The following is a 22,442-nucleotide window of genomic DNA, read 5'->3' as shown; positions in this document are numbered from 1 at the left end:
CTTCTTGAAGGAGCAGTATATTTACTCTTAATGAAGAGAGGCTCTCTCGAGGCTCGTCTGTCTCTCTCGAAATACAAAGAGTTCGTCAATCCGTCTTCCATTAACCTGGGATTAAATTCTCTCTATTAACCCTCTGGCTGATCATCCCGCGATTTCCACGGGCAATTCAAATGTAGCAAAATCTGCCCATCCCGCGTTTTCCGCGGGCATGTGTTTTTATTCCTTTATTGAGGAGCGCATCCCGTTTTTTCCCGTTTAACCATTGAAATAAATTATATACAGTATTTGACGTATAGTTTACGTTTTTGCCAACAGATATCGTTAGTTTTCCACTCAATTGCGGGATTTGAAGGTACGTGGTATTACAGCTCAAACTTCACTTTTTGCCGCATTCTTTTTACAGAAATGGCTGCTAGAAAACGTTCAGCGATTATCTTGATTATTTAATAAAATTGTTGAATATTAATTCGATTTATTGCTTAGATTTATAATTAAATTGATTATTAATTAGTTTATTGAATCTGGCGCGAAGACTGTGAAGTTGGACTTTGCCTTGAACCCTGTTTTGAACTCTATCGTAATAAACTGCATTTCTAAGGTATTGTTTCCTAGTCCTTCATATTTTCTTAAAATTTATACATTTTACTTTTTTATATTATGTAATAAATAGAAATTAACTGTAATTCGATTGAAATTTATTATTATTATTATTTTTTTTTTTTTTTTTTTTGCTGATAGCATCTGAAATTGGTTTTTCTGGCAACTTAGTTTCTCATGATAAAAATCTGCATAAAAGTGTTTTCTAGAAAGAAAAAGTGTATTTTTCAACTTTCCAATATATATAGATTTAAAATATGAAAAAAAAAATTACACATTTTTTGAAGCGATTTCGGTCTACAAATTGAGCAGTCAGAGTGTTAAATAAATCTGAGGTTTTGCTTTAATAAGCAATCTAACGTAATTTACCTAGACCAGATAGTAGCTGCTAAAGAAATTTATCTGTTCTTAGAACGTTAGCTTCTTAAATTTGTGTTTAAATGTATAAGAAATTTACTTTTCTAAGTAAGTTGAAAATATGGTTATTTTTGCTGCTATTTTAAAAACTTTTTGAAGCTTGAAATCTAAAGAGGAAGAAATTAAAATGATAAAATAAATATATTATAGCTCACATTTCATACGATTTACTTTACGCATCATCGGACTTATCAGTAAAATGAATACGTAAAAAATTCTAATCAATTTATTTCCTAATTACCGTAAAATTCTTTCGAACATTTATAACTTTAACGCTTACTGCTATCACAGAAATGATAGTCCAAAGTCATTTTCTTTTCCTCTTTTTTCTCATATATTTACACTTACCGTAGTTAACAGAATATCACCTCTCCCAGAAATTACTTACTTAAAATGCTGGTCAGTAAATTTTTCTCGGGAAGATAAAAGTTCAATTTATATCCTAGTAATTATTTTAACGCACATCCTCCTCTTTTCTATCAAACACATATCATCACAAGTTAAACTGCAAAAATGGTGTCGTTATTGCAAGTCGTGGATCTTAGCTTACCATATCGCCAATGATCCAAAACGTAAATAAAAATCCAGGCTCTATTTTATCCCCTCCCCTTCCTTTCAGCCCGGAAGAAATAAAACTCCTCAAAAACCCTTCCCACGCGCTCCGCTAAGCAAGAATCTCTGTGTCAAATTAAGCCAGGTCGCTTTACTTTATCCATGGCGATAAATTTAGGCGATAAAGAAATCCCTTAGCGTTAGTGGCTTGGCGAAGTTCTCTTATCGTGTTACTGCTTGATCTGACATAAGCATATAAAGGCGAATCTGAGATGAAGAGGTCGAAGAGAGGTGTGATACGGGTTAAACACTATACTCATTCGTACGGTTGGCAGCTGTTTTAAGATAAGTTATGTATTGTTAAAATGAAAGACGATTCCTGAAATAATTCAGGAAATTGATTCTGAAGGGTATAGCTAAATGGTGCAGTCGCTAATGAAGTTATGTTTACGTTTATCTTAGTATCAATTGAGCAAAACAGGCGTCATGAGCATAGGGGCATAGCAAACAACTACTTACATTTCATTCTCCTTTAAGATTCATACGTTAAATGGCATCAGCGTAACGTAATGATAAGACAAAAACATTGTTCATATAATTGTTTTTTTAATCAATTTTTCTTCATGAAAATAAATTTTCATGGACTGTAGTTCATTTTTATGCGGAAAAGTAAACTATTCCAAAGTGATATCTTGTCTAAGGACATTTTATTATATTTAAGATTTTAATTCATCCTTTTGAGCTTAAATTAATCGGATGGAGTTACAATTCTTTAACAATATTGTCCTCACATTTAGCTATATTCTGAAAAACAGAAGTATAAAAAATCATTCGTTTTGATATTTAAGGCATGATTTTAACTATTAATTAGACTATTAATTAGGCCTTGTCGCCCTCTTTATCATATTTATTTATGCCATTACACTCCTCGACAGAAACCTATTCGAGACGTACACTGTTTTTAATTCACATCCTGACAATATATTAAGTTTGCGCTGAAGCACCATAATAGTTTTTACCCTACGCTATTTTAAATCCTACACTATTTCCCACTATACTATCTTAGATTCCTTTTAAGTGTAAGGTTTAGAATCTATTATTTTTTCTCGAGAATTAATTCTGAAAGAGTAGGCCTATCGTAACGTCTTAGTTTTGAATTGTTATTAATATTAAAAGGAAATCTGCATATGAAAATCATATAACCATTTCTTCATAATCTTAAAATTAGTACATTGAATCTATGACTTTAATTATACTTTAAAAGCCTAACTTTGTAAATCTGGTGGAAAATTTAATCAGTTATTCGGAAACTTAATTGTTTTGACTTAGTGGCGAGAATAATTCACTTTGTGAACTCCTCAATTTACACCAATTTTTCCCAGTCTTCCTTTCATTCGGAAAAAGTACTATTTTTCCCTTTCTTGTGTATATTTTTACTCCATATTATAATTTTATATCACAGTTGTTATTTTAAAGTTTTTGTTTCAGAATTTCATTTTTAATTTTTGCGTTGCGCAGTGTAATTATACACTTAGTTAAAATTAATAGATTTTTCACATTATACACAAATGCATGAAAAGCTAATGGACAGATTTTTAATGAAATTTGCTATAAATATACATTTATAAAATAGAAAGAGATAAACTATCCAAAAGACATTTCATATACCCATGCCTATCAATAGAGTTCATAGTGCAGGGATGTTCATAGTGTATGTCACGTGAGAGCTGTAGCACTCCTTTGTCGCCGCTCTAAAAAAATGCCAAATAACGAATAATAAACAAATAGGGTGTTTTGTCCCAAATAAATGTATTCGCATAACTTAGCCCAATTATTTATTACTTAGAAAGTTTAAGTGATTCAATATCGAAAAGCTTATCTCAGATTTATTCCCGTGTTTCAGATAAAAAATTCATTTTTTTTAATTATAAGTGTTATCTGGGATATCCAAATAACAAAAACGCAACCCTCAGGTATTCTTCCGGGATTTGAAACAAGAAACATTACGAATGAAATAAAATTAAATATAAATCAGCACTCACTAGGAAAGGATTATTCGTCTACCAGTAGGCCCTTTTGTGTATTTTTTATATACGACTAATTTGTTGAATGGATTCTTTTGAAGGAATTAGGAAGACTTAAAATTTTAAAAGTTCATTGTGCGGTTAATTCAAAGCATTTACCATGGAAGCTTGTAGGCGCAACAGTGTGTTTCGAAAAAAGTTATTTAAAAGTTAAAAAACTACAAGTTTGAAAGTTAATTCAAATATAAAGAATAAATTAAAAAAATAATATCATGCATTTTACAAAAGTACCTTCCTGTAACAAGAAACTTGCCAGAGAACTAATTGCTTGCGTATTCATTCGTGGATGCTTTCTCAGCCTCATTATGTATAGTGTGATTATTAAAAAACATTACCGATATATGAGATAGTGGCCAATCCGTTTAACTAAAATGAAATTTTAGATATTGTTATTTAAAGGAATGCGCTCGAGATTGTAATGATTTAAAACAATACAGTTCTCACAGCTGCGGTTACAGTGAAAACATTTGGAAACTTTCGAACGGCAACACCCACTTTGTTCCAGCGCAAACTGATCAGCGTATTGAAATATCATAAATGGCTTTGGAATGATTTACGTATGACGAAATTTGCCAGAGTAAAACATTTGTAAAAAAAGAGCATTGCACATTGTAACGTTGTAGAGGGAATCTGTATAGCTTCACGTTTTATGGCATCTTTCATTCCTGACAGATCTCATGGATTTGATGCGTACACCGTAGATTTGGAATCTACCCAGAATCAGAAATCTATCGGAATAAGGTTGGAAGATCGCAGTGGTGACGAGATGATTCTATTTTGAAATACTGTACATGCTTCAAGATAAAAGTCGTTTAAAGTTTGGAACGCTGCAATCGTTTCAAGACAAACTGCCAACTCTTATGAAATATCTAATTAAAAATGTTGCTTGAATATTGCAAATATCCTTGAGCTACTTACAAACAAAAAATTCGATTTTTAGCTTCTTAAACACTTAAGTTCTTCCCCTCTCGTATAATTAAACGCTGGTGTAAATCCTTAATTTTTCTTTTTTTGCAGCGATTGTACAGGAGATAGGGCTAAACTAACTCCGTCATTGCAGTACTATTAGATTATTATTTTACGTAAAATTAAATGATGATCCTACCCCGAGTTAGATAATACGAGATTACAAAAATGTTTTACGTGTATCTATACTAAACATAACTTGTATATATTCCTATAATTTAGTTAAACATTTATGTTTATTCGTTTGCAATTGGGTTTCTATAAATAGTATGTCCTGAAAATTACTGACTAATTTTAAAACGGAATAACAATCAAACGATGAGAGTTATTAAAGCAGTTATGACTGGATATTAATGAGGAAGGTCAGGAAAACTTTAGTACATTTCCCCTTGTGCTAGTGGAAGATGTTATGAACAAATGGTGGTTTAGTTTCGGAAACTGATAATCACTGGAATATTTTTGAAAATTCAAAAAAGAAAAAAAAAAAAAAAAAAAAAAAAAAAAAAAAAAAAAACGTAATGTTCATCATTTGAAGCAATCAGTTTTCGTAAACGAAGTACAATATTAGCAGACACATATCGCAACGTCTTGATTTAAAATGGCTTCGTGTTAATGACTGATATATATCCCATGCTTGGCCGTGAGTTTGAAAATATTCCGCAGGAAAGTGAAAAACTTCATCAATTTGATGAGGTTTTGCACCATATTGCGTGAAACAGTGTGTTTCAAGTGGATCAATCATTCAAGACTTTACGGATGGGCACAAATTCCTTCAAGATTTGTGTGTAATAATTTGAATTTACGATCTTTCTTAAAAGAATGGGTCTAGTGATAATTTCGCTGAATAAAGCCAAACACACAGTATATGTTTAGTGCATAGAGTAGTCGTAGAATTTATGCAAGGTTTCTTCACCCAGAAGATCTGCCAGTTTTGTTTATTGACGAAATCACCCAGAGGAAAATGTACTTTCTCAGAACTTTATGCGATGGAATTGCTGTTATAAATCAATTTCAGCACTTCTTTCGAGAAAATCACTGTTTTTATCTTGATATTCTCATAGAATGCGACGTTTCTGCAGCACCATTTGATACTGATGTATCTGACACTGATAAAGGAAGTGTACTAGAAAATCTCGCTTCACACATTAACGTACCTAAAACGATTATAGTATGATAGAGGTTCCAATTCCTACAAAAAAATTATCTTCATGGGTAATTTCCTCTTTTTTTCTTTGGTTGAAATGTGAATATGAGCCATGAAGATATTTTGCGGAAATTAAACCCTCATTTTCTCAAATAATTATATACTTTGAATTTTCTGTTATATTAGCTTGCAATTTAATAATGTCTCTTCCCTTTAAGCCGACAGCCCTAGTGTGCGCTGGCTTGTACAACTAAATGTACTGGCTTCTTAAAGCTATTAATTACAATTATCTCATCAAAATTTGACCGTAAATACATGGAATAGGATTATGCTTATTTCATTAAAACACAAAACATTTTATTGCAGACAATGTGTAAACACCGTTTACACATTAGTCTCGATGTAATCATATTTTCCTTAGCTCAGTTTTTTAAAAATAAATTGTTTAAAATCAACATTTCTGTAGACTTATTTTAACTTTTTTCTGTCATCAAATCAATTTATCTTGCATTAACGGTTCGCCAGTCATTCTTTTATTTAGCCACTGTTTTCATTTCATGCAGCAAGTTTAAATCGTTTTTTTCAGTTTGTAACGGTATAGTGGAAATAGTAAATTACGCCGCGTAAAAAGAGCATACCTATATCTCATCATTATTAATGTGAACAGGATGAGTAAAAAAGAAGTTTATGATATTTATTTTTTCCTAACGTTTTTCTGACGAAATTTTAGCTCTCATTTTGTCAAATAATCTTACAATCTACTACCAGTTTTCTTTTATATTGATTTACATTTTAATGCGATTAAAAAGGATTATTTTTCAAATGCTATCAAAGTATTGTAATATTTTTGTATCCATGGAGTGTTTTTTAGCTGTCTATTTATGGGAAGGATTAACATAAATATAGTAGCTATATTACCTTGATATGAAAATAAATATTTCGCAGGTTAAGACCATAACACTTCTGAAAGTCGTGATAGCTGTTATCACGAGGGAGTGGCTGTCACTCCTTATAGCGGAGGTTACATTATAACGACTGAATGTCAAACAAAACTGAGGGAGGATATCTTGAATCAATCTTCATTTTAGCAAACACTCATTATTATGTACTAGCGTCAAATCTACAGAACAGTAATGACGTTAAAGACAGCTACAGCTTTCCATGACTAAATGTAGAATATCACCATTGCTATATTTGCTATATTTGACCTCTCGTGGGCTTAAATTCATTTGCGAGCTTATCGTAATCTAAAATCCAGATGCTTATAAAAAATTCTTGAACATGTTTTGTTTATATTTCATTATATTAAAATACCTGTAATACCTGTAATTTGTTTAATATACATCACATTCTTGATGTTACCTACTGTTTGCTTTACCTAGAGGGTTTACTAATATGATTATTTACATTACTGTCGTAAATATGTCTTAATGTATATTTGTGCGTTTTCAAATTTAATGTAAATAAGGAGAAGTTTCACTTAGAAAGACTCCTGCAAAAGCCTCTCATTCATATCAAGTCAGCTGCTTTTTGCGACAAAGCCTTATTTAAAAATTTTTCTCAAAAGAATGCTTTCCTTAAAATTGACTCTGCTTTATAAATTGAAAATGTCTCGATTGATCAACGGGAACTCGTAGTTTTCAACTTCCGTTATGCCTCTGGGGACGTGAGAGGAAAAGACGTGCATTTTCCCTGTTACACTGAAATGTCTTCTCGTTCATACAAGAGCAGAGATATATACTACATAGAAACTTGGAAAGAGAGAATTTTAAGTTATTCTGAGTATCATGCATTTTCGAAAAAATAAAACCTGGAAAAAATGTTCGACTCTAATGGTTGCATACTTTAGAGTAAGCCAACATGAAAGAACCGGTTAACGTGCATAGGAAGTGAAGGTTCTTTCATGTTGAAGGCTTTCAACGTTTCTTCTTGCATAAATCATTTATTCACGGCATAAATAGAAGAAGATTTTAGTTTGAACGATATTACTTTGAGTAGTGGTTCTTTTAAAATGCTACATATCGAATGTTTTAAAATAAAAAATAGAAACCATATAAATGCAAGTCCTGTTTCTGATTTCAAAATACCTATAGTTTTTGCAATAAATGTTTTTTTTTTTCTTTTCACAGATCGTTACCAAGCAAGATAGAAGAGAGAAGACTAGAGAAAATTTATCTAAAGAGGAAACTATTGGAATTTACAAACATCATTACTGTCATATGAGACTGGAAGGACATAATTCAGAGAACAGATGAAAGACGCATATACGTGTATAAACGTATATACAATTTTTATCTTTCATCTAATACGTGCATAACCTTATGTATGCGGCAATTCTGTGAAACTGAATTCAGGATCTGAAGATAATGCAAATATAGCCATGCTAAAAAAGTAAGCAAAAAAGGCTAAAGAAAAGATACGAATGTAAAATGGGGAATTAATACATAAAATTTACGTATTAAGTAGAGGTTGCATCGCCGAAGGCAAATAGGCAAACAAAATTAGCATAAAACTCAATCTCGCAATCACACCACAACGCCTTAAAAAGGGCCATGCCGAACCTATGTGTCTGTGCGCAAGCAGGGATAGTTCCATACAATTCGAGGTAACCAAAGCGGAAAGCAAAAGCAAATTGTGCATCTTCCTGTGCGTCCTTTTATCACTGCAATGGGTACCGACGTTGTGTAGAGTAATCTGGAGAGTGAAACAATTCCATATCTGCTGTGGCCTGTTATCACTGCAATGTTATCACTGCATCGTAACGATGTTACTTGATGATATAATTCCGTTTCATGATGAATAGAACTTTTTATCTTACTCCCTTTCACTCTGTACATACCATAATCATGTTTATTCTTTCATTATTAAATACCCTTAAAATGCCACTGCCTTCCTCTATTTTAATCCTAACCTCATCCCACATGGGGGCTCGGCCCCACGAACTCTTTCGACTCCTTGAACTAAAATCTGTTCTTCTTTTCAGCTTTTTAAACCCCCTAGACTACCATATAACATACTGAATATAGCTATTAATGATGGAATACTTTGGAAACCTCTGGAATAATATCGCAAGATCCCAGTTGTTGTGATTCGTCAGCACGTAAGTAGACCTAATTTTATTTGATGAAGTAATGCTAATCAGGAAGTAATATTCTTTCAAATTATGAAGATTTCATGACGTATTTTATGAAGTTTATTTGAAGAAGCGAAAGGCATTTGATTTTGATGAAAATTCATTTTGCTTTTAAATGATTATTACCTTGAAGAATTAACACTTCCGTTTTCGAATTTGATGTTCATGACAATTAATTAAGCAGTTTTGATGAAGTTTAATTGAATAAACTAAAGGTATTTGATTTTGATGGAAATCCATTGCCGACTATTTAAAGAATTGTGATGTATTTAAAAAGTTACTTTGAAGAATTACTTTCGTTTTCGAATTTGGTGCATAAATTTCTTATTTCTTATGATGCCTATATTTTACAAGAACTGTACAATATTATTTGAAGTTATTAATTTTGATATCATATTTTAACGTGAAATTCTATTTTCCATTCTTATCACAATCTTATATGAAGATTTGTTTGACGATATATTGTACTATTTGTTTGAATTATATGTTCACAATTTTATATATGATTTTTGAGTGTTTTAACATCATAGTTATTGTGTAAGATACTAAGAAGAATTAATATTATTGTGATGAATACAAAACATTAAAAATATACTTTGTTATGATAATTTCTAAAAACGAAACTGATAAATAATGGCTACACTTAACAATTATCCCAACATTACACAGTCATTACAAACCGCCAGTACCAAGCATATCAAGCTTTTACATCGTTTAGGTTTTGGCTCAGATGGTGATAATAATGTTGATCAAGGTGACGTTGCTGTTGTTGATAAAGATCATGTCAAGGAAGATGATGTTGATGACAACGAAGATGATGATGACAGTCATGAAGCTAATGATGATGATGATGATGTCTATAATGATCCAAACGTGCAGAATATTGAAGAAACTGTGAAAAATAAGCTGAATCAATTTGAACAAGCATGTGCTGATCAAGCAAACGAGAAAACACCTGCTAAAAGTGCAGAAATTCCCAAAGAACAAAAAAAAAATAATAATCCAAGGAAACTACTTGTCTCTGGCATTCTAGTTGAAGCTTTTGAGGCAACAAAGAATGCTGAAATACTTGGAATCAAAATTACTGTTTCATACACTTCATCCACTTCACACCCAAAGATACGCAAGAAGAGAGCCTGGAAGTATAAACGAAGAAAATTTAAACGAACTTCAAAGAAAATGACATTGCTGACACAGCAAGATGATGAAAACGCTGCATTATGCATTGAAGCTCAACGGAAACCCCTCCGTTTACAGCAAGCACATATACGACAGTATAAGAAACGTCGCAAACCTGCCTGTAAATACAAACTTGGACACCAAATGCCAATCCAGCCTGACCTGAAACTTCCACTTGGACTGAATCTTGGACTTGAACTGAAACTTGGGCTTGAACTTCGTCCCAAATTCTTCGGTCCTTATGAGACAGTACATCCCTCTGATTGTTACGAAGTACGAAAAATACGCCATGAAGGAACCATTATGATATCAACCTGTACTGATAAGATGAACTGGTGGCGCACAAAGCTAACATTCGCCAACTGGACATTGATTTTTTTTCACTTTCTCTGCTTTTTGTTTTTTTTTTCCTTTCTTTTCAGATCAACCCCCAGGCGAGGACGCCCGGCAAGGCAGAATGGCCGTGTGGACATTCGCTCCTACAACACCGCCTTTTCCTAAATCTGGCAACAGCGACAGCAGCGAGATACTTCTTCAAGCTGCGTGAGGAAATGGACAGACTTCTATTCCGATGAGGTTATGACGTGGTGATGGATGTAACTGAACTATACTGCTCGACGATGTTACTTGATGATATAATTCCGTTTCATGATGAATAGAACTTTTTATCTTACTTCCTTTCACTCTGTACATACCACAATCATGTTTATTCTTTCATTATTAAATACCCTTAAAATGAAACTGCCTTCCTCTATTTTAATCCTAACCTCATCTCACATATATATATATATATATATATATATATTTCTAATTAAAGTAAGAAATGAACTTTTTAATTTTAGTTTAACTCTGTTAATGTCGTTTATTGCATTTTTTTCCACTAAAAAATATTCAGATAATAGCTTCCAAATTGAACAACAGTTGTAGAGAAAACAATGTTTTTTTTTCGTCTAACTCAAATATTTAACATCTAGCGAATATTAATCATACAAAATATTTGAAACCAATTTTAAACTAAACATCTTTTGAACATTATCCAATTATGCAATTCAAGAGATGAATCGAATAAGGCAGCTAGAAAAATTAGAGTAAAAAGCATTTTATTGGATTAGTTATAAATAATTCTAGATGAAGAAGAATCTATATCTGTGCGTTGCCTTCAAATGGTGCCTGTTTGGTTGCCTGAGAGAATTTTTTTAATATATGGAGCTTGAGTGAATTGTTTTAATATCTAATTCTGCGTAATAGTTTTTTTTTTTTTTTTTTTTTTTTTTTTTTTTTTTTTACTTGAGACTTCTAGTTTTTCATTTTGCATGGGTGCCAAGAGCTAAATTTCAAAGCTAAATTAATATAAAAAGGATGAAATTCCAGCGGACATATGTGAAATTGACTTTTATTGCATATATGTGACGTATATATGCAAAATTTGTTATTGCAAAGTGTTTTTTTTTTTTCAGAGAAGGATAGAGTTTGTAATTTGTTTCTTTAAAAATATCTTAGAAAAATGAAATGGTCCTGAAATGTGTGAAATTGGCCAAAGGGAAAAACTGCCAAATCTATGGAACTTAAACCGCTTTTATCCAACGATTTTCGTTTATTTGTTTATGGCAAAGTACACGACGGCTCTCTGCCTCAGAGGAGGGATGCCTTCGTTGAGGACGTTCAGGAACCTGGCTCGTATACACGTTACGCATGGGGAAAACTACGAAAACGTTTATGCAGCAAACTCGTTCCCCGGGATTCGAGCCCTAGCACAAATTACCTGTGTTCAGCAACATTACCGCTCGGCCGCTGATAGGCCTTTTACTCAGTAATGGAAGTGGTCAGATTTTACATTTGAAACATGCATAAAAGTAAATTTTTAGAAAGAATTTTGAATTCCATTATTTAATAAACCGGAATTTTATATCAAAGATTCTGTATTACATGTTTTATTTTAAACCAAATACGGTATCCTTTAGAATTCTGAATAGGAACACTGACTTGAGCATGCAAAATTATTTTTAAAAATATATGTGTGTGGTCTATGACAGTTTGACTTAATATTTTGATTAATTTCATTTGGATGACGATAGAATGTTTTCAAATATTTATTTGGCTATGGAAAGCACTTTTTGCCATTGTTATCTTCTGTAAAACCCAAGAAATGTTCTCGTTCATATAATTTTAGCAAAAGATTTTTCCCGATCTAAGATTATCATGCCTAGAATTCTACCTTAAGTAATTTATTTAAACTGATAGCGTGGAAATGTGATTTATCGCTTAAGAGACTGCTTAATCATGGAAATGTTTTGGAACATCCAGCATGTTAAAGATTTTTTTCGGAAGGGATAAAAAAAAGATAGTACTGCTACGAAGTTTTTGATAAACATAAAAGTTCAGAAGCGTAAAATATTTAATAGTTCTACGGCAATCTGTACAATTATTTGAGCATACTTGTATGCCCTTTTTTTCCCTTTTCTGCTAATTATCTTCTAATATTGTAAGCTCATTTTAGTAGAACTGGATTAATTTCTGTACTCGCAGTTTTTTTTTCTTTACGGAGCTGTAAGTATTGACATAGGCCCAAGTTACGACTGTGAATACGACTGTGTGTGTGTGATGAAATGGATGAGTAATAAATTTAGCTTTCCGAAAACACCCGGGAGGAATATTAACGTGTAAAACCGGGCTACAACAATCCATTGTACATCTAGACAAACTGTTTAGATACTACCGCCTTTTGAAAAAGAGCGTTATCGCCGTTTTCTGTCTGATATTTTGAAATTTCTTTTTCCGTAATAAATCTCCCAAGTTAGTCCAAGTCAGTAACAACGACAAAGATGATTCCAACGATTTGCTTCCAAAAATCTGATATATTTCTATTATTCGATATGGATGAATATATGCTTTACTGTCAAAATGAGAGGCAACCATCTGGCTGAAACTTTCCCTGATGCGAAAATAATTGCGTAGGATTTTAGAGACTGCTAATTAATCCAATCAGTAGGTACAGCTACTGTGCTCTTAAACGTCACTCGATAGTTTTCTCAAACCGCTTTTTAATAATAGTGGTATTTTCTTCATTCACTACGGTTGGTTAATACCCACTACAGCTTTGCTTATTTTGAAGTAAAGTTATTTTATTCTGACTCCTTAAAAACTATTAAAGCATTGTTGTGAAACAAAGATCAAAAGTCCCAAAAGTCAATTGCAAAAATTGGGTGCATCACCAAAATCTATTAACAAACAATGTCTCAAAGCCTTTAGTTAAAACGTTTGAGAGACTTTTAACGCAATTTTTGATTCATATAAAATCGTAAAATTGCTCTCTTCCTAGCTCCATAGCTGACGGCAATTGAGTGTTACATCAATAGAAACCAATGAAATCTTTCCAGTTACATCAATAAAGCAAACAAGTTAAAAAACTTGCTCAGGTGAATTAGAACGATCACCACTACCGACTAAAATTCTTTGAATTGAAATTATGAACCATTATCCTGCCTCTCTCAAAGCTTTAGTAGTGACCTATGTGAGTAGAGTAAAAGCTAATTTTTTATAAAGCTAAACCAAATTTACATTACATAAATAATTCACACTGCATTATTTATATATAAAATATTCGGTGGATGAATCTTTATTTAACAGACCAGAGATTATGAACGTAATTATTTTAACATAGTATTGAATTACACTTCTCTCTTTGTAGATAACAAAGATAGTCATCTATTTATCATGTTCCAAATGAAAGATGACAAATCAAAATATTCTGAATCCGTAAAACGTTTTCATAATGTATATGAAGCAAGTTCTAGTCCTAGAAAATGCTAAATTTATAAAAAAAATGAAACTGGCTAAATTCTTCAAAATTAGAAGTTACTTTTATAACTTATGATTCTGATGTTAACATCATTACTGATCTAAATTATGAAAGGGATTAATTAATCTGAAAAATGACCGCAAAATTCAAGCCGATTTTGAAGGCTGTTGAATGGAAATAAAAATAACAAATGAAGATGGTCTAAGTTCGCAAACATTTCAACCAACAAATTAGTTCTGGGTTCAATTAAAATTTTAGCATCGGACATACATGTAATTTTTATGACAGGCAGATAGATAAATTATTAACGAATCAATGAATATTTTAAGCCTTTTAATAAATTCAGATAAAATAGGTTTTCTTACCTTTCCGTTGGTATTAAAGGCTTCGGAGAATAAAAAACATGTGTTGAGCAGAAAACCAATCCAACTTCTAACGAGAATTTTCGTACCTGGAAATAAAAATGAGCTTATTTAAAGTATTTTCGACTTTTTATATGTAATATTTAAGAAAGAAAACTAATTATTTTTAAGATTCCGAAATATTAGAATATAGGTATTTCTTTATAAAACTGTTACTTCGTCAGATATGAGATATTGTTAAAAAATAAACTGCTTTAATAGTTGCAACATTCATGATATTACTTCTCAGTTAATTTCACTTTTTACAGAGTTTTTGCTTTAAAGGGAGCGATGTATTTGAACATGAAATCGGAGCCCAGTTAAAGCAAATTGAGACTTTGTATATAGCATATGTTTCAGGTGTATCCAGTACCGCTTTTCTTCTAAATATCAGGATTAGTTGAAACTTTTAGGAACATTTTTTGCCCCCACAAAACACGGAGCTCTAGTTTCTACTTTGTAGGATTAGGGGTACTCAGCCCTGAAGGAAATATAAATTTAAATATGAAATGAAGAGAGGTATATATATAATTAAGTGGATGTTGGTTGCTTCATATTTATCAATTCTTGCATATTATTCCGTTGTTTCTTGCTGATATTGATAGAGAATAAAATATATGCAATTTAATAACGTTTCATTCTTCAGTCTAATTTTATGGATGCCTTTTAGAATAGCACCTCTATTCAAAGAGCTTTCAATTGTAGATTTGTAGATGTTAAAGTGTTTGAAGATGCTGTTAGATAGCATTTAAAGGTATAACTATACTTGACTACTAAGTTCACCAATCTTTTGCAGAACGCAGTTCCGTTAGTAAACCTAATGTCTTAATTATATATATATATATATATATGGTATAAAATCAAGGCAGAAAATCTGAATACCCTCACATTTTCGTAATGATGTAATATTATGGTTCATCCTTCTGAGCTTTCTGCTTGTATTTCAGACATTTTATTTTGTGTCCGTTTCAGACTGTTTTAGATTTTTGGGTACTATTCGGTTTTGAGGGCCGTAAAAAAAATTGCAGCAAAAATGTATGAGCAAAAGCGCCAAATCTAGCAAACGCGTCCATTTAACAGCGCGCCAAATCTAGCGTACGCGCTGATTTCGGATTGCGTAAGTTTATATAGTTCTATCTTTCTTAAGACGCTATTGAAATACTAGATTAATTTTTAAATCCTTTTTTGATATCCTATGGATTTAACAATTTGGAAATTGCCCATGACGAAAAGTCGGCAATAGAATTTTGGGTAAAGTGCAGAATCACCCACTGCTTGACGCGTTTTTAAGAATTGCTCATACTCGGTATTCATGTGCACATCGACGTATTTTTACTCAAAAAAAAAAAAAAAAAAAAAAAAAAAAAATCCTAGAATTGCACAAAAATGGCCCTGCGCACAACCTTAGCTTTATATATGTACAGATCGACCTATTTTCACTTAAGAAGTAAAAGAAATTTGACAAAATCCAATTGTTTTTACCTTTGTTAAAAGCGGCAAACAAATAAGTGAGCGATTCTGCACTTTACCGAGAATATTTTCAAAGAAAAGGCATCATTCATTATAGAAAATTACGTTTGAACAACCAACGAGATGAAATTATGCTTTAGCGATAAGTCGGTAGCGAAATAGCGATGCAGGCATTCATTCAGTTATGTTTAGCAATTTTTATATAAATTATAATAATGATCTGAAATAGTTATTTACTCTTATGCTTCCATTCAGTCATGCTTAGCCTTTTTCATATAAATTATACTAATAAAAAAGTATTATATGAAATTAACCTTTCATCTAAATTAAAACATCAATCTTAGATAGTTATTTACTATTACACTTCCTTTCTTGCCGCAATTATTAGGGTTGCCGCAATTATGTTTGGCAGCATTGGCATCAACAATAGTTTGGCGATTTTTTACGGCCCTCGAAACCGAATATTACCGATTTTTGTTTCTGTTTAAAAAAATATATTTAGACTTTTTTATTTATATTTCTATTTCAGACAATTAAATTTACCTGTCTCAGACATTTTCATTGTTATTTTTCATACAGATTACAATACCTAATTTTTTTTCAATTGAATTGCTAACAGTTTAACAAGAAGACACATTCATTAACTCTTTGTTTGGTCACTTATTACACATATATGTTTTTCATGCTAATTTGTGTGTGGAAGTGCATGACAGGGAGGCTTATTGACGCTAGTTGTTTTCATATTGTGTGTTTAATTCACGAATTGTGTGAAGTATAATTTGCGCGAACAGCATAATTTGAGAAAACCGTGATCCATGCCTTTTTTTTTTAATTCACAGATTCAAAATTAAATTAAATATTTCTGAAAAAAATTGTCTTTGTACACAATAATTATCAGAGACAAATACATTAATACGTTGCGATTGGTTACAGCTGAAAACATCGCGGACAAAAACGTCGCGGAGGATACAACGCAAGGAGAAAATGTCGTGGTACAAAACATCGTAGGAGAAAATATCGCAAAGAGAAACCATCGCAGCTCTAAAATATCGTGGTAGAAAATAAAGCGGTTCAAAATCTTCGTAATTTAAAAACAACGTCATCGAAATTATCGTGGTAAAAAATAAGGTGCATACAAATCATCGCATGACGATAACATCGCATACATGCGTTTTTCAAATCGCATAGTGACGTATTATGTAGCTGACTTTCTTCCATAACTAACAAATCGACATCCAAAACATTTATTGCACGATGTACGTTAAAATGTTAACGACGCGTTCAGAATAAGTGGAAATAAAACAATATGCAATTTTCATTAAAAAATAACGGTACTTTTCCGTTTCGCCGGCGCAAATCTCGCCAAGCAGACTTTATTGGCGACAACATACAGTATACACGTAAAAAATATTAAAAAAATGTTAGTTCTAAGAAGTCTTTTTAAAAAAGAAGGCATAAACATTTTAATATCGCTTAAAATTTTATAGAAAGCCAATAAATAAAGACAACAAATTTGTAAAAAGACATTAAGAATTTACTATGCTTTCATGGTTCAACATCCTGATTCGCCGGTTCATATCACGTGACCCCAAGCGATCTCATCTCACGTAAACTACTCTACAAAAATCTAATGCTCTTAGTAATTATCCACATTAATTTCAAGTTAAATCTTAATTTGGAACACAAGTTTAAATGCAAGAAATATTTCAATTCGTACGAATAGCTTACTCAAAAATTATGTAAAACTGCAGTGCTTTACTTCGCTAATGCATTCTCATTAGAATTGATGAATTTAACCCTTGACTTTACCTTTTCTATATTTTTCGGCTTCGGGTAAGTGCTGTGATTGCATCCTAATTAACTTAATTACCGAAAGTTGCGTTAAACATAAAACTGAACTATCTGATAAAAATTATATGTAATTATATGCCAGCACTGAAAGAAACAATCAATCTGATAAGAAAAAGCTGCGACTTGTTTTGAAAATGAGGCGTAAAAGGTTACCAGCGAGAATATTTCGTTTGGCATGGGTTGTACCATTATTGGCGACTTTATCGCTTGCGCCGGCAAAACGGAAAAGTACCAAAATAACAAACTAACAAATGTGAAAGAAAATGATTTTATCATTAACTAAGCAATTTTTATAGAGGTAACCTCATGCATTTGTTTATCTTCCTATTTCTAAGCATTTTTAGACTGTATTTTTCATGAAAAATTATCAGTTAATTTTTATAAAAGAGGTTAATTTATTAATGACCTTTGTTAATTAACTATATAAATTTAAAATTCTATTAAGCTTTTTAAGTTGCATTAATTTTCTACTCATTTTCAATTTTCAAATGCTTAAGATTCCTTCTTATTTTTTCAACAAAAATTTATTAGTGCATTCAAATATATGAAATAGAGAAGTAAAAGAATCCCTCTTTCCTTTTTGTGTTCTATGATTTTTATACGAACATGCATTTACAACTTTGAAAATGCATGTGTGCGGTGTTATTGTCTTGCGATGATATTTTTGACGACAATATTTTGAAACTGCGTTTTGAACCTCTTTATTTTCGACCACGATATTTTGTACCACGATGTTTTAGAACTGCAATGTTTAATCTTTGCGATGTTTACTCCTAAGTAGCATGAAAATGACAGTTCTGCGACAGGAGGGTCAGAGGGTCAGGGGGCATGGTCAATGACGTCACACAGAGGGCGGGGCCAAAGGCAACGTCATCACACTAGGAGGCGTGGTTTCGAGTGGAGTTGAGTTGTTGGTAGACTGCTGATTGAGTTGTAGACCTCCTGCTTTTCATTTAAAGTTAGTTTTTTTATATTGGCAACGGGAAATATTTTCTGCATCTTAATTTTGATGATATAGCGATGTTGCCCTCTATTAATGAAAAAGTGAATTATATGTTTTAGATATATATTTTTTAAGTCTGGTGTTAAAATTATTCAATGCGCGACTCTGAAAACAATGTAAAAGAAACAAATATAAAAAAGACTTTCCTTTAATGATAGTTCATCATGTCATGAAAATGAAACTACAAGATAATTTGTTTTTATTACTCAATTTTATTCTGATACTTTTATCCTTTCTAGTTTTCCATGAAACTTTAACTTATTTCTTAGGTTTTCTGTTCATAATAACATATTCATTTACTGTCATATTTTTTTAATACTTAACGTTTCTAATTTGTAATATTTTATTTAATTTCCACATACTATTTTTTTTCCCACCTTTCATAAATTTCAGCATACCCTGATTTTTAACTTATATGTTATATTTCACAAACGTTCCCGCACGTGCTGTTTATTTGTTACATTACTTAATTTTAGATGCAATTTCACACTTTTTTTAACGTTATAATGTTCAATATATTCTGAATTTTAACTTCATTTACTTTTTCAAACCATTCTAGTATTCTATACACACTTTAACTTAGTGGTATGAAATTGTATTTAAAAAGAAACGTTTATTTTTCATGATCTTAGTTCTTTGACTAAATTTCCTACAGAATTTCTAATTTCTTTCACATGTTCAACAATATTTTCCTTATATTACCGAATATTGTTTTTAAAAAACTTAAGTCTATAACTGTGAATTGCTTTTTTTACGTTCACGATTTCCCTTCTGTGTTTATATTTCTTAATTCTAGTTTAACTTATTTATTATAATGTTTTTATTTCTGTCTCATCACTCGTAATTCCAACATTTTATCCCTTTTTATTCATTTTAACGATATGGATTGTTTTCATTTACTCCATATTCAAATATTTCCTTACAATTTTTATAATACTTGTTTTATTCCTCGATCATAATAGATCATCTACAGGTTTTACTCAGAAATTTCCATTCACAACTTTACAGTTTAATACCATTTATATCTAAATGTATTTCTTTCTCATATAGTTTTATGGTCTTAAAAGTTTCTAACATCATATTTAGTTTTAAATCCCGATTACCTTTAAGTGTGTTGATAATTTTCATTTCTAATTTTACAACCACGTTCAGTGTTTCATCCACACATACCAAAATATTTCTTACATTTTCTGATATTTAGTCTATGTCATATTTCAGTACTTCAAATGAATTTACACTGCTCACACTATTATTTTTTCATATTTTACAGACACTAACTATACTAATTTTACTATTTTTCCTGCACTAATTGCATCTATGTCAGCACTCATGATAAACTAGCAATTGTTTTGCATCACATGCATAAAGAAATTCTTAAAACCAACTTTTTCAATATCGTACTCAAATTACTGTTTTCCAGATAGGAATTACCAGTATTCTTTGGTTTTACTTTGTTACATCTTTTTAAATTTTAACATCTTACTTTTAATTCTAACATACATCTTTTAAACAGTTTTTTCTTTTAATGATAGCCTTACCTTATTTGTTCAAATTAATTCTTTCATTCACCTTCTTTACTACATTTCAGTACCTTCATAATTCACTATGCAAACGCAATGTCTTTCACTGGCATTCTGTTTAATAATACCACAAGTTTCCTTAATTGACAAAAAGCGAATTATTTCTCATGTCAAAATAGAACTACTATATTTTTGCACAAACATTTTCTTTATCCATTCAAGCCACCCCTTAACCTGTAACTGACGTAGCGATAGGAAAGGAGATTCTTATCATATGCTCTTTCGACATTTGAGGTTTCTAGAACTTCTTTGACAGGTATATCAATACCATCAGAAAATATACTTAACACTTTTACCCAGTTTAAAGGCAACATACTGTTATAAGAATGGTTTTAGTTAAATTTATAACACAAATAAACGCATTTTGAGCTAAATAGGCATAAACATTTAGATTCAGAATATTTCTTTTTAATCCGATGTAAGACTTGAATTTCATTCATGATACGGATTGTCTCTTGATTTTCTTTTTGTTTACCTTACACTAATAGAAAATTTTTATTTTACAAGTTCAGCTTTTAATGAAATAGAAATAAAAACTACGATACACCTACTGTTTTTAAGAAAAGGAACTTTGATATATTTCTGGAAATGTAAATGCTTTTAGAGTTTTCTTTCAATAACGTTGATTTTCATTACTTTACTAACTTCAATAATTCTCTTATTAGCTAATATGAATGAAAGAAGATTGTCAAAAATGTGACACAGTATAATTCTTACGAACATATGTACCTTTACCAGCATACAGATATTACCGATTGAAATGAAGAAAGATACAGATATTTTACTCCAATCTACACTAAATTAAAAAAAAAATATTTAAACTTTCATACATTCCAAAGAATAAACGAAAACTCAATAGATATTGTCATGTTTGTATATATGAGATAAAAGTTTTATGAATGGTATTTAAAGTAATGCTTAGAACTTCATAAAAGCGAACATTCACTATGTTAATACACATATCATCAGTTATTTACATTAATCAATGTAATATTAATCATTACATGTACTATATGCATATATATTTAAAGTTTAATTGTCTTACAATTGAATAATTAACTATTGAGAGAAAGAGGTTCATATCTTACACTATTTAATTCACATGGAACAAATTTTTCCATCAACCACATTGAACCAAGTTTATTAAATTCGCCAAAGCTCTTTTATTTCTGCATTTTCACACTCACGACACATTTTAAATGTAACTGTTGATTACCATTTCAAACACCGATATCATAACTCAGTGTAACTACATCATAACTCATTTTTTCCCTACTAACTACAATTTTATATATTCAAGAAGTACATCTAAGACATGATCATTTTCTATGTTCTAGCAAATCGATTCAATTGCGAACATACTATTAAGACTTGCGATTTTAGAAGACTTGCATGTATTAACGATGTCAACGTTTCTTCGTTTTTATAAGATTCACATCACATCATGTCGCATTCGAATGTGGTGTAAGAGATCACTTTTTCTTTTAAACACTTGTGAACAATGGATGCAATTTATAAGAAGAGAAGTATCCTGCTGTTTCAAAAAATCATCATCAGCATATTTCTGTTTCTTTTGACACCGGCAAAATTAAAAAAAAAAAAAAAAAAAAGGTTCGTGAGATTTTCTTCAAATTCTGTTTTACTTGAAAAAATGTCCGAACATTCAATACGATGTAAAGATTCATATTGTTTTAAATTCTTATGCTCACTAAATATTTTTTATCACGATTTACTCTTAAAAGTAACTTTATAAGTTTTCATATTCTTTTTACATGAAAAGAACTTGTGATTATTCACTACAAAATTCTAAGACGAGAAGCTTCGCGACTTTTCAAACTACAAACTTAAATTTCTTAGGACATACACTACATCTGATGTTTCTTTCATGAGATTTCAAATATCTCTTCAGATTACTCGTATTCAAGAAACCTTACAAATATATGAAATAAGTTCAGCGAATAATCGCTTCATAAACTCTTAAATTTTCAACACGAGTGAATCACTTGAAACATATACTGCACTGTAAACATACAATACTTAAAAAAATTGTTATAAAAAATAAAAATACATTCATTTCACCAAGAAGCTTTTCTATTTAAATACATTTATTTATTTCCAAAGAACAAGTTTCTGTATTATACATAAAATATACTTAGGATTTTCTTTCATTAGTTAATATCAAATTAACAACAATATCCATTTACTGATATTTGATATACATGTTTGCTTTAAAATTAAAACTAAAATTTCAATATATTTCTATTAA

At 31.0% G+C, this 22,442-nt stretch overlaps 1 protein-coding gene across 1 annotated transcript in view; it reads right to left on the bottom strand.

Moving 5' to 3' along the window:
• LOC118185654 (alpha-2C adrenergic receptor-like) overlaps window positions 1–22,442 on the bottom strand; it is a 643,792-nt gene that overhangs the window by 256,612 nt on the left and 364,738 nt on the right. The window contains exon 3 of the mRNA XM_085824822.1: window positions 14,237–14,322. The gene's annotated coding sequence lies outside the window, so the exon portion shown is untranslated. The remainder of the gene's footprint in view (window positions 1–14,236; window positions 14,323–22,442) is intronic.

This window comes from Stegodyphus dumicola, chromosome 10, assembly GCF_044657685.1.
Source record: "Stegodyphus dumicola isolate Sdum_Otavi_A_Nest chromosome 10, ASM4465768v1".
Classification (NCBI taxonomy): domain Eukaryota; kingdom Metazoa; phylum Arthropoda; class Arachnida; order Araneae; family Eresidae; genus Stegodyphus; species Stegodyphus dumicola.
The sequence above is the reverse complement of the archived record's forward strand: the minus strand, read 5'-3'. Positions and strand labels throughout refer to the sequence as shown.